Genomic DNA, 18443 nt, shown 5'->3' with positions numbered 1-18443 from the left:
AGTGTCTTTGGGTTGATCATCCTGCAAATTAATTAGTGCAACTTACGAACTCATATACTTCAGCAATGAAGAATATGGTATCAATTTCATCAGATCAATTTCATCAAGCAATAGAACAGATAAAGTAGTATGAGGACGTGAGAAATGAAAATTCATTTCTTCATGATTAGCTTGCATCCTTTCAAGCACATTCAGGTCTCCAGCAAATTCTTCAGACGATTAAGTTTGTTTGGAGACCTGATCCTACATAAGAGATTAGTTCTTTCTCTTCACCACCCACATCTGATGGGGTGGCAAAGAGTTCATCATTTTGCAGGCCCCATAAGAGAAAGGTGGCATAGATGCCAATCCACTTCATTTCACATAAGAGAGGTTAGGATAAGCATAAGAATAAGCGGAGAAATTCTTCGAGGACTTATGAACATAATGATTTGAAGAATAATGCACATATCCAGAATCCTTAGATCTTCCCTGCGAAACAGACGGATTAGCACGATGATGTTCATATGAGGACTTTGATCCTTTTGAGGAATTTGATCCACGTGAGGAGTTTGGTCCGTATGAGGACTTGGATCCATATGAAGAATTTGGTCCATATGAAGAATTTGATCTGGGGTTCCTATTCTTCACAGGTGGTGTCATGATGACATTCACCTGAAGATTTTCAAGGCACCTTTTGGGAACCCAGATTTTCTTCATAGGAGGACCGTTCCTGCAGTTAGTGCCAACATATCTAGCAAATACTTCACCATTCTGATTTTTGAACAGTTTATAGTTGGAGTCAATTGACTCATCAGAAGAATATGAAGATTCACATGTAAAGCCAGATAAAGTAGATGGATCCACTAAAGGTCCCTTTGCAGCAACACATGAGGTTTTGGGATACTGCTCAGGTTTCCAGTAGGTCCCATCAGCATTGATTTTCCTCTCAAAGGCAATACCCTCTTTCCTAGGGTTCCTGTTGAGGATCTGCTTTTTAAGCATGCCACAAAGAGCCTGATGCCCTTTGATGCTTTTGTACATGCCTGTCATATACAATTACTTCAGCCCTGCATCATCAGTGATACTAGCAATGTCCTCAGATGAGGAATTAGTGATAGCAGAGGCAGTTGAAGAATTTGTAGCAATGGAAGTATTTGAGCATTCAAGTGAAGAATTAGCAGTTTCACATTTAATGCACTTCAAACATGGAGGAACAAATTCATCCTGAGTAGCGCTGATTTATTGAGCAAGTAATGAATCACGCTCCTTCTGAAGATCTTCATAACTCACTCTTAACTACTCAAGATCTTGCTTTCTTTGAAGAAATTCATAAGAAAGCTTCTCATGATCAGATATGAGAGTGTTATGATGACCTTGAAGATTGTCAAACTTGGACTAAAGTCTCTGAAGATTTTCAATCAAAATTTTAGTGCGATCCATTTCCTCGCCCAACATATCATCGCTTTTATCTAGCATGTTTTGAACCTTTTCAAGAGCCTTTTGTAGTTTCATAGCAATCTTAGCAAGTTTAGAATAGCTAGGTTTGAGGTTTTCATCAGATTCATCCTCACTAGATTCAGAGGAGGGATATTTGAGTACCTTTGAGCCTTTTGCCATGAAGCAATAGGTGGGAGCGTAGTCCTCATCGTCGTAATCAGTAGTGTTGGGGAGGTCCTTTTCTTTAGAGTTGAAGATGGACTTGCTGACGAACGCGGTAGCGAGGGCTAGGCTCGCCACACCAGAGTCTGACTCCTCAGATTCCTCCTCTTCCTTATTTTCCTCAGATTCAGCCTCAGAGTCCACTTCCTTGCCAATGAACGCCCGAGCCTTCTTGGAGCTGCTCTTCTTGTGAGATGAGGACCTTGAAGGTTTTGATGACAAGGACTTTGAAGATTTCTTCTTCTTCTTTGAATCATCAGAACTGTAATCCTTGTACTTCTTCTTCTTTGATCCCTTTTCCCACCGAGGACAATCTTGAATGTAGTGTCCAGGCTTCTTGCATTTGTGGCAGAGTCTCTTCTTGTAATCATGGGATGAGGAATCTGTTCTCAAGTCACCACTTCTTGAGGATTTACCAAAGCGACCACGTCTTGAGAACTTTTGGAACTTCCTAACGAGCATAGCTAGCTCCTGGCTCAGTTCTTCAGGGTCACCAAGGCTCCTGTCAGAGTCTTCACCATCAGATTCAGACACTGCCTTGGCCTTCAGAGCCCGTGATCTACCATAGATTGGTCCATAGAGATCTCTCTTCTCATCAAGGTGGAACTCATGAGTGTTTAGTCTCTCGAGGATATCGACGGGATCAAGTGACTTGTAGTCTCCACGTTCTTGTATCATCAATGCCAAGGTATCAAATTAGGAATCAAGCAATCTCAACAATTTCTTCACCCCCTCATGGTCGGTGATATCAGCGGCACCAAGTGCTTGAAGCTCATTTGAGATGTTAGTGAGGCGATCGAAGGTCTGCTGAACATTTTCATTGTCAAGTCTTTTGAAGCGGTTGAAGAGATTTCGAAGAACGTCAACTCGAGAGTCATGCTGTGTTGATACTCCCTCATTGACCTTGGACAGCCTGTCCCAGATAAGCTTAGTTGTCTCCAAAGCACTCACTCTGCCATACTGCCCTTTGCTCAGATGGCTACATATGATATTCTTCGCTTGAGAGTCGAGTTGCTTGAATCTCTTCACATCAGCAGCGTTGATGGTGGGAGTGACAGAGGGAACACCATTCTCCACAATGTACCAGAGATCGTTATCAATTGCCTCAATATGCATGTGCATCTTATTCTTCCAGTAGGGGTAGTCCGTCCCATCGAAGGTAGGACACCCAGCAGAAACCTTGATCATACCTGCAGTCGACATAACTAAAACTCCAGGCGGTTAAACCAAAATCACATAGAACAAGGGAGTACCTTGCTCTGATACCAATTGAAAGTGCGTTATATCGACTAAAGGGGGGTGAATAGGCGATTTTTATGAAATCTTCACTGAGGAATTTTAGGGTGAGGAAATTCCTGAGTGAAGAACTACTTGCAGCGGAATAAGTACTCAGAAGTAAACATAACAGAACATGAGCATGGTCTTCATGATGAAATGAAAAACAAGCACAGAGTATAGAAAGCGTAAACACAGGATAACAGAGGATGAAGACAAACAGACTGAAGAAATTGAACTGAGGAAATAGAGAAGGTCTTTAGTCAAAGTCTTCAAATAGATATGAACAAGCTCACAACATAGAAATGAGGAAATAAAAGGGTTTAGGAAATTGAACCAGGTAGCTTGGTGAAGACAATGATTTGGTAGACCAGTTCCAACTGCTGTGACAGTTGTACGTCTGGTTAGGGCGGATAGGTATTTAAACCTGAGGACGCATAGTCCCGGACACCCAGTTCTGAACATGCAGTCCAGAACACTCAGTCCCCACCGTATTCCCCTTGATCTAAGGTCACACAGACCTCGCCTAATCACTCGTGGTAAGTCTTCAGGTGACTTTCAAACCTTCACAGACTCGGTCACTCGGCGATCCATAATTTCCTCTTGGATGCTCTAGACCATGACGCCTAACCGTCTGGAAGATGCACAGTCTTCAAAGGTAACAAGCGCCGGATCCACGCATGATCAATCTCTTCAGTGATGCTCAATCACTTTGGGTTTGTAGGTGTTTGGGTTTGGGTTTTCCTCACTTGATGATTTTCACTCAAAGTCCTCGGAGGATGGGATGCTCTCAAATGACAAGTGTCAGTTTCTCTCGGAGCAGCCAACCAGCTAGTGGTTGTAGGGGGCGGCTATTTATAGCCTAGGGAGCAGCCTGATATGATAAGAAATAAATTCCCTTCAATTATATGACCGTTAGGTGGGTAGATATTTTGGGACAGCTGGCGCATAGCACAACAACGGTCGGAATTTTAAGTATCAAATTCCTCAGGGGTATCATGTTCCTCACTGTGTAGGCAATTCGCACTGGCGAATTCCTAAATCCTCAGTCAGAACAAATTCCTCAGAGACCAGAAGAACTTCGTCTCTGTCACTGAAGAAATTGACTGAGCTGTATGAGATTTCCAATGGCTTCACTCGAAGGGATTGGTAGGTGTAGGATTTGAGTTGAGCATCACTTGGAAATTTTTCCTTAGTATTTCCTCGACCCCCTTTAACAGTATGGTGTTTCCTATGACTCAAGAAAGAGAAAATGAAACTACGAAAACAAAAGTCTTCACGCTTCATGTTCCTTGAACGAATACCAAGTCTTCAGGATTACACCAATTTCTTCACTTTCAAAGTCTTCAGAAAGTCTTCAGAAATACAAAGTATTCAGTCGAAGAACTTCATTTTTAGGGGTCGACTTTCTCTGTAAATATCAAAATGCTCATAGACTTATAGACCTGTGTACACTCACAAATGCATTAGTCCCTTAACCTATAAGTCTTCAATGCACCAAAATCACTAAGGGGCACTAGATGCACTTACAGATACATTGTAGGCCGGATGACCAAGAGTCGTCGCGGCAAGCTCTACATCGGCGATGCATGCTAGGGGCCCGAGGCCAGCTCAATTGAGTACGGGTACCGGGTCCCCTTTGGCGGAATCCGCGTCTTCATCGGCAAGATTGGCGAGCCGGGCCCTGAGCCGGACATCTGCACCAACATCATCGAGACGGCTCAGCATGCATGACCCGCCCGGGCTTAGCCTGCCATAAAGCATGTCTTCGTTGGGTTCACCCATGAGGCTGAGTTGGAAGGTTCTGTCTCTGGAGGTGAGATGGAAATTTGCTCTGAGGATGAGTCCACAGGCGAGACCAATTCAATGTATCAACTGCAAGATGGACGGCTTGGGGGCTGTTCCGATGGCGACAGTATTCCGGACCCCCATGAGCCGCCGAACAGGGTGGCGATCTTCATGGCAGGCACCCAGCCGATTCTCAACTCGACAACCGCTGCGGCCATAACATCTGGTGCAGCAGCAATGAAAACAACAGGTGCTGGCGGGTCAGCCCGCCCGACGGCTCAAGTTTTAGCAGATCTATTGGATGCTCTGGCGACTCTGATGGAGGTTGAGGTAACCCCAGACAATCAGGAGCAGCATGAAGTAGAGATAGCCAAGTTGCGTGATGAGATAGCGCAGGCTAAAGCTGGCTTAGCGGCATAAAACATCAGGATGGCTGCAGAGCGGGCCGTTTTGGAAGCCTAAGCATAGCGGATTCAGGCAGATTCATATCGGCTCATGGTAGATCAGAACGCTTCACACGAGGTCTTGAGGAGAAAGCACTGGAGTCGTTTTCCCTTGGTTTATGAGTCGAGGGACCTCTTCAACACCCCTGGAGCAGGGGCTAGTAACCCGCCGGTGGTGAATCGGATGGTTGACCTGGCGGGCCAGCCGCATATGAACAACACTCCACCTCAGCGTGTGGTGACACCACCGGGTCATTACTCCACCCCTCTGGACAACATGATTGCTGTAGCTACACGATTGGTGGCTCTGCCCGTCGAGGGTGAAACTCCAGCGGCGGTTGAAACCCGAAGGGCCAGGGAGCTTCTTCAAACAGCTTTGGTACAGCAGCAGGCTTATTCTTATAGTCGTGATCGGCTTCATGCGAACCCTCGCCTCAGTCGGAGCTACAGCAGGCACATTGACTCGCCAACGGTCTCAAGTATTGAACAACACCATAACCAACCTCATGGGAATGAGCCGGCGCGCAATGGAGTCAATGTACAGAATTTGGTGGACCAGGCCAGAACACGTCGGGAGGCTGAGCTGGTGGCTCAACTGGTGGCTCATCAGCACGTGCCGGTTTACCCGACAGCTTCAATTGAGGCAGGTGTGACTTCCAAGGCTTTCGATATGCTGTGTCTAATGGCAGCTATATGAAGCGAGCATCTGCCCAAGGACTTTAAAGGCCCTCGTAAGGTGCCTAATTATACAGCCGATCAACCCCCTAAGGCGTGGGTGGAGAGTTATGAGATGGCCATGGAGATGCTGGATGTTAGTGAACCTGCTTATGCCAAGTACTTCACCATGATGTTAGAAGGGACGGCTTGTACCTGGTTGAAGGGATTGCCGGCTAATTCCATCGGGTCATGGGCGGAGCTGAAGGCCCGGTTTATCCAGAATTTTAAAGATATGTGCAAGCAGCCTATATCGATTGTGGATTTGGTTTCATGTGTGCAGGCCAAGGGAGAGTCAACGACCATCTGGGTGCACCGGGTCTCGACCATCATACATTCTTCAGATAATATCAACGTCGGCTCAGCGGTTCTGATGTTGGAGAAAAAATGTCGATTCATTCCACTCAAGCAGAAGCTTAGACGGCTCAAGCGTCATTGCAATGACATGGGGGAGTTAATGGCGGCTCTTGTAAAATATGCCGACTCTGATGGTATCAAGGACCCCGATTCTGAGGATGAAAGATCGGGAAAGGGAAAGAAGAGTAATGGCGTGAAGGGGCCGCAATACAATTCTACCAATCAGGGCGACAACAGTAAGCGCAAAGCTGATGATTTTGTGGCAAACACCGATGTGCGCTGATAACCCACAAGTATAGGGGATCACAACAGTTTTCGATAAGTAAGAGTGTCGAACCCAACGAGGAGCTAAAGGAAGAACAAATATTCCCTCAAGTTCTATCGACCACCGATACAACTCTACGCACGCTTGATGTTCGCTTTCCCTAGAACAAGTATGAAACTAGAAGTACTTTGTAGGTGTTGTTGGATAGGTTTGCAAGATAATAAAGATTACGTAAATAAAAAGTAGGGGCTATTTAGGTAAAGACACAACTAAGTTAGTTTTAGTAAAGAGCTTACGAGAAAGTTATTTGTCCCTAGGCAATCAATAACTAGACCGGTAATCATTATTGCAATTTTATATGAGGGAGAGGCATAAGCTAACATACTTTCTCTACTTGGATCATATGCACTTATGATTGGAACTCTAGCAAGCATTCGCAATTACTAAAGATCATTAATGTAAAACCCAACCATAGCATTAAAGCATCAAGTCCTCTTTATCCCATACGCAACAACCCCCTTACTCGGGTTTGTGTTTCAGTCACTCACGCAACCCACTATAAGCGAATCATGAACGTATTGCAACACCCTACAGCGGGGACCCCTCACACTTGCGTGACATGGTGAGCACCATAGGACAGCACCAATAATAAAACATGCAACTCAAACCAATCTTGATCATCAAATAGCCCATAGGACAAAACGGATCTACTCAAACATCATCGGATAGCCATACATCATTGGGAAATAATATATAGCGTTGAGCACCATGTTTAAGTAGAAATTACAGCGGGTAAGAGAGAGGTTACACCGGTGCATAGAGGGGGGAAGAGTTGGTGATGATGGCGGTGAAGTTGTTGGTGAAGATTGCGATGATGATGATGGCCACGGCAGCGTTCCGGCGCCACCGGAAGAGAAGGGAAGAGGGGGGCCCTTCGTCTTCTTCTTCCTTGACCTTCTCCCTAGATGGGAGAAGGGTTTCCCCTCTGGTCCATGGCCTCCATGGCGTGGGAGGGGCGAGAGACCCTCCGAGATTGGATCTGTCTCTCTCTGTTTCTGCGTTCTCCGATTCTTCCCTTTCACCGTTTCTTATATTCTCGGAGATCCGTAACTCCGATTGGGCTGAAATTTTAACGCGATCTCTATCCGGATATTAGCTTTCTTGCAGCGAAAGAAGGGCATCAACCGCCTTACAGGGTGGCCACGAGGGTCAGGGGCGCGCCCCCCTGCCTCGTGCCTCCCTCGGGCACCGTCTCGCGTGGATTTTTCTTCCCAAAAATCATATATATTCCAAAAAAAATCTTTGTTAGTTTTTATCCCGTTTGGACTTCGTTTGATATGGATATTCTGTGAAACAAAAAACATGCAACAAACAGGAACTGGCACTGGGCACTGGATCAATATGTTAGTCCCAAAAATAGTATAAAAAGTTGCCAAAAGTATATGAAAGTTGTAGAATATTGGCATGGAACACTCAAAAATTATAGATACGACGGAGACGTATCAGCATCCCCAAGCTTAATTCCTGCTCGTCCTCGAGTACGTAAATGATAAAAAAGATAATTTTTGATGTGGAATGCTACCTAGCATAATCTTGATCATGTATCTAATCATGGCATGAATATTAAGATACGAGTGATTAAGCAATAGTCTATCATTTGACATAAAAACAATAATACTTCAAGCCTACTAATAAAGCAATCATGTCTTTTCAAAATAATAAGGCCAAAGAAAGTTATCCCTACAAAATCATATAGTCTGGCTATGCTCCATCTTCACCACACAAAATATTCACATCATGCACAACCCCGATGACAAGCCAAGCAATTGTTTCATACTTTTGACATTCTCAAACCTTTTCAACTTTCACGCAATACATGAGCGTGAGCCATGGACATAGCACTATAGGTGGAATAGAATGGTGGTTGTGGAGGAGACAAAAAAGGAGAAGATAGTCTCACATCAACTAGGCGTATCAACGGGCTATGGAGATGCCCATCAATAGATATCAATGTGAGTGAGTAGGGATTGCCATGCAACGGATGCACTAAGAGCTATAAGTGTATGAAAGCTCAGACTGAAAACTAAGTGGATGTGCATCCAACTTGCTTGCTCTTGAAGACCTCGGGCATTTGAGGAAGCCCATCATCGGAATATACAAGCCAAGTTCTATAATGAAAATTCCCACTAGTATATGAAAGTGATAACTCAAGAGACTCTCTATATGAAGAACATGGTGCTACTTTGAAGCACAAGTGTGGAAAAGGGATAGTAGCATTGTCCCTTCTATTTTTTTCTCTCATTAATTTTTTCGGCCTTCTTTTTTATGGCCTTTCTCTTTTTTCGTCCGGATTCTCATCCCGACTTGTGGGGGAATCATAGTATCCATCATCATTTCCTCACTGGGACAATGCTCTAATAATGATGATCATCACACTTTTATTTACTTACAACTCAATATTACAACTCGATACTAGAACAAAGATATGACTATATGAATGCCTCCGGCGGTGTACCGGGATGTGCAATGATCTAGCGTAGCAATGACATCAAAAAACGGACAAGCCATGAAAACATCATGCTAGCTATCTTACGATTATGCAAAGCAATATGACAATGATTCTCAAGTCATGTATATGATGATGATGGAAGTTGCATGGAAATATATCTCGGAATGGCTATGGAAATGCCATAATAGGTAGGTATGGTGGCTGTTTTGAGGAAGGTATATGGTGGGTTTAAGGTACCGGCGAAAGTTGCGCGATACTAGAGAGGCTAGCAATGGTGGAAGGGTGAGAGTGCGTATAATCCATGGACTCGACATTAGTCATAAAGAACTCACATACTTATCGCAAAAGTCTATTATCTATCGAAACAAAGTACTACGTGCATGCTCCTAGGGGGATAGATTGGTAGGAAAATACCATCGCTCGTCCCCGACCGCCACACATAAGGAAGACAATCAATAAATAAATCATGCTCCGGCTTCGTTACATAATGGTTCACCATACGTGCATGCTACGGGAATCACAAACCTCAACACAAGTATTTCTACTAATCCACAACTACCCACTAGCATGACACTAATGTCACCATCTTTATATCGCAAACTATTGCAAGGAATCAAACATATCATATTCAGTGATCTACAAGTTTTATGTAGGATTTTATGACTAACCATGTGAATGACCAATTCCTGTCATCTCTCTAAATAGATATAAGTGAAGCAAGAGAGTTTAATCCTTTCTACAAAAGATATGCCCACGCTCTAACAAAAATAAGTGAAGCAAAAGAGCATTCTACAAATGGGGGTTTTCTATGTAAAGAGAAACAGGCAATCCAAACTTCAAATGATATAAATGAAGCACATGAAGCATTCTATAAAGCCATACTCAAAAGATATAAGTGAAGTGGATAGAGCATTCTATAAATCAACCAAGGACTATCTCATACCAGCATGGTGCATAAAAGAAAAATGAAAACTAAATGCAAAATATGCTCCAAGATTGCACATATCGCATGAACGAAGCGAATCCGAAAACATACCGATACTTGTTGAAGAAAGGGGGGATGCCTTCCGGGGCATCCCCAAGCTTAGACGCTTGAGTCTACTTGAATATTTACTTGGGGTGCCTCGGGCATCCCCAAGATTGAGCTCTTGCCTCTCTTCCTTCTTCTCACATCGAGACCTTCTCGATCATCGAACACTTCATCCACACAAAGCTTCAACGGAAAACTCGGTAAGATCCATTAGTATAATAAAGCAAATCACTACTCTAAGCACTGTTGAAAACCAATTAATATTTTGGTTTTGCATTGTGTCTACTGTAATATAGCTTTTCCATGACTTAATCCACTGATAGGAATTGATAGTTTCATCAAAACAAGCAAACTATGCATCAAAAACAGAATCTGTCTAAACCAAAACAGTCTGTAATAATCAGAACATTCACCATACTTATTATACTTGAAAATTCTGCAAAAATTAGGAAAAATAAAACATTTGTATAGAAATACATTTCAAAAAGAATCAGAACCATTTGACGTTCCAGTAAAAAATGAAAAATCGCGCACTACAGCCAAAGTTTCTGTCCTGCACCATACAAACCAACAAGCATTGTAAACATCCTAAAGGCAAACCTTGGAACATTATTTTTATAATACAATGGAATTGTACAAGGGATACTTTTTTTTGAAAAGTTTCTGTAATCAAGATTCACAAAGTTTCCGTGAGCATGAAAAAAGTTCAAGGCTAGCTCCCACTTCAACAATGCTTGTCTTTCTCACTTTCGCTTTTCTTTTTGAAAAGTTTCGGGTTCCCCTCTTTATTTTCGTTGTTTTAAACTATACAAAAGCACTAAACAGAAATAAACAACTCTCTAAAACTTCTGGGTTGTCTCCCTAGCAGCGCTTTCTTTAAAGCCATTAAGCTAGGCATATAGTGCTCAAGTAATGAATCCACCCGGATCCCAAGGTATATCAAAGCCAATTTTAATTAGCAATGATTTGGCATTTAGTAGTGAGCACAAGGCAACACATATCATGCAAAAACGAAGTCTAACTCTCTTCCTATGCATCGGCATGTCATAAAAGAACAATTCATGCACACAAAGTAAAGGCCAATGCATAGTATAAACAGTTTCTTGCAATTTTATCGTGTGGGAAACATAGAGAGGTGGAGATATAGTTCCTCTCTCATAATAATTGCAAGTAGGAGCAGCAAGCACATGCATATTATATCTATCAAAATCATCATGTGTAGTAGTAAAAGGAAACCCATCAATATAATCCTTAATAAGCACAAACTTCTCCGATATAGTGTAGTTTGGAGAATTCAAAAAGATAATAGGACTATCATGTGTGGGTGCAATAGCAACAATTTCATGTTTAACATAAGGAACTATAGCAAGTTCATCTCCATAAGCATAATTCATATTGGCATCTTGGCCACAAGCATAGCAAGCATCATCAAAAAGGGATATTTCAAAAGAATCAACAGGATCATAGCAATTATCATAGCATTCATCCTTCGGTAAGCACGAAGGGAAATTAAATAATGTACGAGTTGAAGAGTTACTCTCATTAGAAGGTGGGCACGGGTGATCAATCCGCTCTTCCTCCTTTTGTTCTTCGCTCTCCTCCTCATCTTTTTCATCCAATGAGCTCACAGTTTCATCAATTTCTTCTTCCATAGATTCCTGCAAAATATTAGTCTCTTCTGGGACAACAGAGACTTTCTCAATAAACGCATCAATATAGGAATTGTATTCATAATTCTCATAAAAATATTTAAGGATAGCAAAATTTTCAGGTCTGTAGACAGCATCATAAAGATTTTCATATTCTTTGAATATAGATTCAATTTCATAAGCACCCATAAAAGCAACAAATTCTTCTATTCGTTCCACATCATAGTAGTCATATATACCTCTAGCATAAGAAGCCAAAGTTTCATTATCATTAAATTCACATGAAAAGGGAAGGTGTGGAGCCTTCATCCTAGAGCAACAAGTATAATCATATCTCAAGCATAGTTGCCTAGCATACCAATACAACATATAAATTTGATCCCATAATAGTTTCCCTTTTTGAGTCAAGCGATAATCCCTAAAGTATTCACGTTTATCCAACGTGTCTCCCATTAGCAAATTGAATGGGGTTTTCTCTGGATTATCAAAGTAGTACATAATATTTGTCACATAACTAGCATCGAGGGTTTTAGGAGGTTCCTCATCTCCATGAGCAGCAAGTACACCTAATTTTTTTGGTATTTTGTGTTCCATATCCATAATTAAAGATAAAGAACAACTAAGAACGGCAAATAAAAATTACTTAGTGATAAAGCAAACAAGCACACACGAGAATATTCACCCCACTCTATTGCTCCCCGACAACGGCGCCAGAAAAAGGTCTTGATAACCCACAAGTATAGGGGATCACAACAGTTTTCGATAAGTAAGAGTGTCGAACCCAACGAGGAGCTAAAGGCAGAACAAATATTCCCTTAAGTTCTATCGACCACCGATACAACTCTATGCACGCTTGATGTTCGCTTTACCTAGAACAAGTATGAAACTAGAAGTACTTTGTAGGTGTTGTTGGATAGGTTTGCAAGATAATAAAGATTACGTAAATAAAAAGTAGGGGCTGTTTAGTTAAAGACACAACTAAGTTAGTTTTAGTAAAGAGCTTTTTGTTACGAGAAAGTTATTTGTCCCCAGGCAATCGATAACTAGACCGGTAATCATTATTGCAATTTTATATGAGGGAGAGGCATAAGCTAACATACTTTCTCTACTTGGATCATATGCACTTATGATTGGAACTCTAGCAAGCATCCACAACTACTAAAGATCATTAAGGTAAAACCCAACCATAGCATTAAAGCATCAAGTCCTCTTTATCCCATACGCAACAACCCCCTTACTCGGGTTTGTGTTTCAGTCACTCACGCAACCCACTATAAGCGAATCATGAACGTATTGCAACACCCTACAGCAGGGATCCCTCACGCTTGCGTGACACGGAGAGCACCATAGGATAGCACCAATAATAAAACATGCAACTCAAACCAATCTTGATCATCAAATAGCCCATAGGACAAAACGGGTCTACTCAAACATCATAGGATAGCCATACATCATTGGCAAATAATATATAGCGTTGAGCACCATGTTTAAGTAGATATTACAGCGGGTAAGAGAGAGGTTACACCGCTGCATAGAGGGGCGAAGAGTTGGTGATGATGGCGGTGAAGTTGTTGGTGAAGATTGCGGTGATGATGATGGCCACGGCAGCGTTCCGGCGCCACCGGAAGAGAACGGGAGAGGGGGGCCCTTCGTTTTCTTCTTCCTTGACCTCCTCCCTAGATGGGAGAAGGGTTTCCCCTCTGGTCCTTGTCCTCCATGGCGCGGGAGGGGCGAGAGCCCCTCCAAGATTGGATCTGTCTCTCTGTCTCTCTCTGTTTCTACGTTCTCCGATTCTTCCCTTCCACCATTTCTTATATTCCCGGAGATCCGTAACTCCGATTGGGCTGAAATTTTAACACGATCTCTATCCGGATATTAGCTTTATTGCAGCGAAAGAAGGGCATTAACCGCCTTATGGGGTGGCCACGAGGGTCGGGGGCGGGGGTGGGGCGCGCCCCCTGCCTCGTGCCTCCCTCGGGCACCGTCTCGCGTGGATTTTTCTTCCCAAAAATCATATATATTTCAAAAAAATCTCCGTCGGTTTTTATCCCGTTTGGACTCCGTTTGATATGGATATTCTGCAAAACAAAAAACATGCAACAAACAGGAACTGGCACTGGGCACTGGATCAATATGTTAGTCCCAAAAATAGTATAAAAAGTTGTCAAAAGTATATGAAAGTTGTAGAATATTGGCATGGAACAATAAAAATTATAGATACGACGGAGATGTATCACACGCAATTATAACCAGCATCGTAAGGGACAGACGGATCCGAGGACAGGATTTGACCTTGAGGCAATGTTAAATCAGCCGTGTCCGAAGAACGGAACGGATCGGAAGCCGGCTACTCATTCATGGAAAGATTGCGGCATAATGAGAAGCTTTAGGGAGTCCATCCAACGCCACCATGGCCCGAACGGCGGATCAAGATCCGGTTCTCATGGTCCGGGTCATGGAGGCGGCGGTTCAAGTTCCGAGTTTCAAGGTCACGGTAACCAGGGTGGTTACAATGAGCAGAGTAATCAGGTGAGTCAACAGCAGCTACAGTCTGGTTATCAGACCAACCCAAAGCAGTTGAATAGTAGGCAGTATCATATGTTCACCACTAGATTATGTAAGTGGGACCAGAAGCTTCATAAGAGGGCAGTGAACGCGATTAAGCCGGCGGTGCCACGTTATTTGCGGTGGTCAGAGCAGCATATTGTGTGGAGTCGTGAGGATCATCCTCCCCGGGTCGATAATCCGAGTCACCTGGCTCTGGTAGTGGCACCTCAGGTTGGGGGTTATAAGTTTACTAAGGTGCTCATGGATGGAGGTAGCAGCATTAACATACTTTATTATGAGACCTTCCATCGCATGGGACTGACAGATAAGAATCTTAAACCGTCAAACACTGTCTTCCATGGTGTCGTGCCGGGTAAGTCAGCCTATCCAGTGGGGAAGATATCGTTAGAAGTGACCTTTGGAGATGAGCATGATTCCAGGTCTGAGACATTAACCTTCGAGGTGGTCAAGATCAAAAGCCCTTATCATGCTCTGTTTGGGCGACCGGCTTATGCTAAGTTCATGGCGAGGCCCTGTTATGTCTACTTGCAGCTTAAAATGCTGGGTTATAAGGGTACCATCACAGTACATGGGAGTCGCAAGGTGGCCTTGGAATGTGAGGAAGGTGATGCGGCTTATGCTGAATCAGTTTATGCAATGGAGGAGTTAAAATTTTACAAGGACAATGTTGACCCAGCAGACATGATGTCTTTGAAGAAACCGACCACAGAGCATGATCCTTCATTACAATTTAAGTCAGTGGACGATACTAAGATGGTTGATTTCGTCCCTGGCGACTCATCTAAGCAATTCAGCATCAGCGCTAATCTGGATCCGAAATATGAAAGCGCGCGCATTGAGTTCATCCGTGAGAACCGGGACATCTTTGCATGGAAGCCTTTAGACATGCCGGGTGTATCGAGGGAACTCGCTGAGCACACTCTTAATATTGATCCGAAGTTTAAGCCGGTCAAGCAATTTCTTCGTCGGTTTAATGAGGAGAGGCGGAAGGCCATTGGTGAGTAAGTGGCCCGACTTTTGGCGGCCGGGTTTATCATTGAAGTTTTTCATCTTGAGTGGATGGCTAATCCGGTGCTGGTACTCAAAAAGAACGGCACTTGGCGAATGTGTGTGGATTACACGGACTTAAACAAAGCTTGTCTGGTTGATCCGTTTGCTCTCCCTCGTATTGATCAAATCATTGATGCTATGGCAGGTTGTGAGTGTTTAAGTTTTTTGGATGCTTATTCTGGTTATCATCAGATCAAGATGGCAGTTAAGGACCAGGAGAAGACAACCTTCATTGCTCCGTTTGGAGCCTTCTGCTATGTGTCTATGCCTTTTGGGCTCAAGAGTGCCCAGGCGACTTATCAGCGGTGTGTGCAAAATTTCCTTCACAATCAGATTGGGCGCAACGTTCATGCTTATGTAGATGACATTGTGGTGAAGTCAAGAGAGAAGGAGACTGAGGGAGTCCTGGATTAGGGGGTCTCCGGACAGCCGGACTATCTCCATTGGCCGGACTGTTAGACTATGAAGATACAAGATTGAAGACTTCGTCTCGTGTCCGGATGGGACTCTACTTGGCGTGGAAGCAGTACGGATATGGATATCTCCTCCTTTGTAACTGACCTTGTGTAACCCTAACCCTCTTCGGTGTCTATATAAACAGAGGGGTTTTAGTCCGTAGGACAACAACCATAACATACAATCATACCATAGGCTAGCTTCTAGTGTTTAGCCTCTCTGATCTCGTGGTAGATCTACTCTTGTACTACCCATATCATCAATATTAATCAAGCAGGACGTAGGGTTTTACCTCCATCAAGAGGGCCCGAACCTGGGTAAAACATCGTGTCCCCTGCCTCCTGTTACCATCCGGCCTAGACGCACAGTTCGGGACCCCCTACCCGAGATCCGCCAGTTTTGACACCGATAGTGGTGCTTTCATTAAGAGTTCCTCTGTGTCGTTGCCGTTAGGCTTGATGGCTCCTACTATCATCGATAGTGATGCGGTCCAGGGTGAGACTTTTCTCCCCGGACAGATCTTCGTATTCGGCGGCTTTGCACTGCGGGCTAATTCGCTTGGCCATCTGGAGCAGATTGAAAGCTACGCCCGTGGACATCAGGTTAGATTTGGAAGTTTGAACTACACGGCTGACATCCGCGGAGACTTGATCTTCGACGGATTCGAGCCACAGCCGGGCGCGCCGCACTGTCGCGATGGGTATGACCTAGCTCTACCGCCGAACAGTACCCCAGAGGCCGCGCCCGCATCAGCTTCGACCCTTAGCCCGGAGCCAACTACGCCAATCGAGGACGGGTGGTTAGACACTGCCTCAGGGGCTGCAGTCTCAATGGAGATCGAGCCAAACACCAGCATAATCCTCTCCGCAGCCCGTGACTCCAAGGTGTCAGACTCTTTTTCTGACTCCGAACCATCTGCGCCCCTGCCAATCGAATCCGATCGGGCACCGATCATGGAATTCACTGCCGCGGATATCTTTCAGCACTCGCCCTTCAGCGACATTCTGAATTCACTAAGGTCTCTCTCTTTGTCAGGAGAGCCCTGGCCAGATTATGGCCAATAGGATTGGGATGCGGACGACGAAGAAATTCGACACCCACCCACCACCCACTTCGTAGCCACTATCGATGATTTAACCGACATGCTCGACTTCGACTCCGAAGACATTGATGGTATGGACGACGATGTAGGAGACGAACATGAACCAGCACCTATAGGGCACTGGAAAGCCACCTCGTCATATGACATATACATGGTGGATACACCCAAAGAAGGCAATGGCGACGGGATAGCGGAGGATGACCCCTCCAAGAAGCAACCCAAACGCCGACGTCAGCGGCGCCGCTCTAAGTCCCGCCAAAGCAAAAGTGGTGATACCGGCACAGGAGATAATAACACTCCGGATAGTGCCGAAGACAACAACAATCCCCTGCAGCAAGATTTAGAGCAGGAGGATGAAGGAGCCAGCTCTCCTGAGAGAGCGGTAGACGGAGAGGAGGAGGATGATCACATGCCCCCCTCCGAAGATGAGGCAAGCCTCAGCGACGATGAATTCGCCGTACCAGAGGATCCCGTCGAACAAGAGCGCTTCAAGCGCCGGCTTATGGACACGGCAAATAGCCTGAAGAAAAAGCAGCAGCAGCTTCAAGCTGATCAAGATCTGCTAGCTGACAAATGGACTGAAGTCCTAGCGGCCGAGGAATATAAACTCGAGCGCCCCTCCAAGAGTTACCCAAGGCGCAGGTTACTACCCCGACTGGAGGAAGAAGCGTATGATACGGCTGATCGGCCACCTCGTGGCCGCGATAGAGAGGCATTCCAGCCAAAAGCTCAGCCTCCACCCCAACGCCAATCAAATAAAAAGGCATGGGGAGATACGCCAGACCTGCGAGACATATTGGAGGACAAGGCAAAACATTCAAGATCGATCTATGGATCACGAGGGCGCACCACTCTGCGAGACGACAAACGTCATGCCGGATACAGTAAAAGCAAATCCGGCCGGGCCGAACACAACGGGCAAGACCCATTCGAGATGCGTCGCGATATAGCCCAATACAGAGGCGCCGCACACCCCTTATGCTTCACAGACGAAGTAATGGAACATCAATTCCTAGAAGGTTTCAAACCTGTAAATATTGAATCATACGACGGCACAACAGATCCTGCGGTATGGATTGAGGACTTCCTCCTCCACATCCACATGGCCCGCGGCGATGACTTACACGCCATCAAATACCTCCCACTAAAGCTCAAAGGACCAGCGCGGCATTGGCTTAACAGCTTGCCAGCCGACTCCATTAGCTGTTGGGAAGATCTGGAAGCCGCATTCCTCGACAACTTTCGGGGCACTTATGTGCGACCACCAGACGCCGATGATTTGAGCCACATAATTCAGCAGCCAGAAGAGTCGGCCAGGCAATTCTGGACTCGGTTCCTTACAAAGAAAAATCAAATCGTCGACTGTCCAGATGCGGAGGCCTTAGCGGCTTTCAAGCACAACATCCGAGATGAGTGGCTAGCCCGGCACCTTGGTCAGGAAAAGCCGAAATCTATGGCAGCCCTCACGACGCTAATGACCCGCTTTTGTGTGGGAGAACATAGCTGGCTAGCTCACAATAATAACATATCAAAGAACCATGGTACCTCAGATACCAAGGACGGCAATAGCAGGTCATGTTGCAACAAGCATAAGCG

Source organism: Triticum urartu, chromosome 5A (assembly GCF_056163025.1).
Source record: "Triticum urartu cultivar PI428250 chromosome 5A, HENAU_Tu73, whole genome shotgun sequence".
In the NCBI taxonomy this organism is placed as follows: domain Eukaryota; kingdom Viridiplantae; phylum Streptophyta; class Magnoliopsida; order Poales; family Poaceae; genus Triticum; species Triticum urartu.
This window is presented reverse-complemented; position numbering follows the sequence as displayed.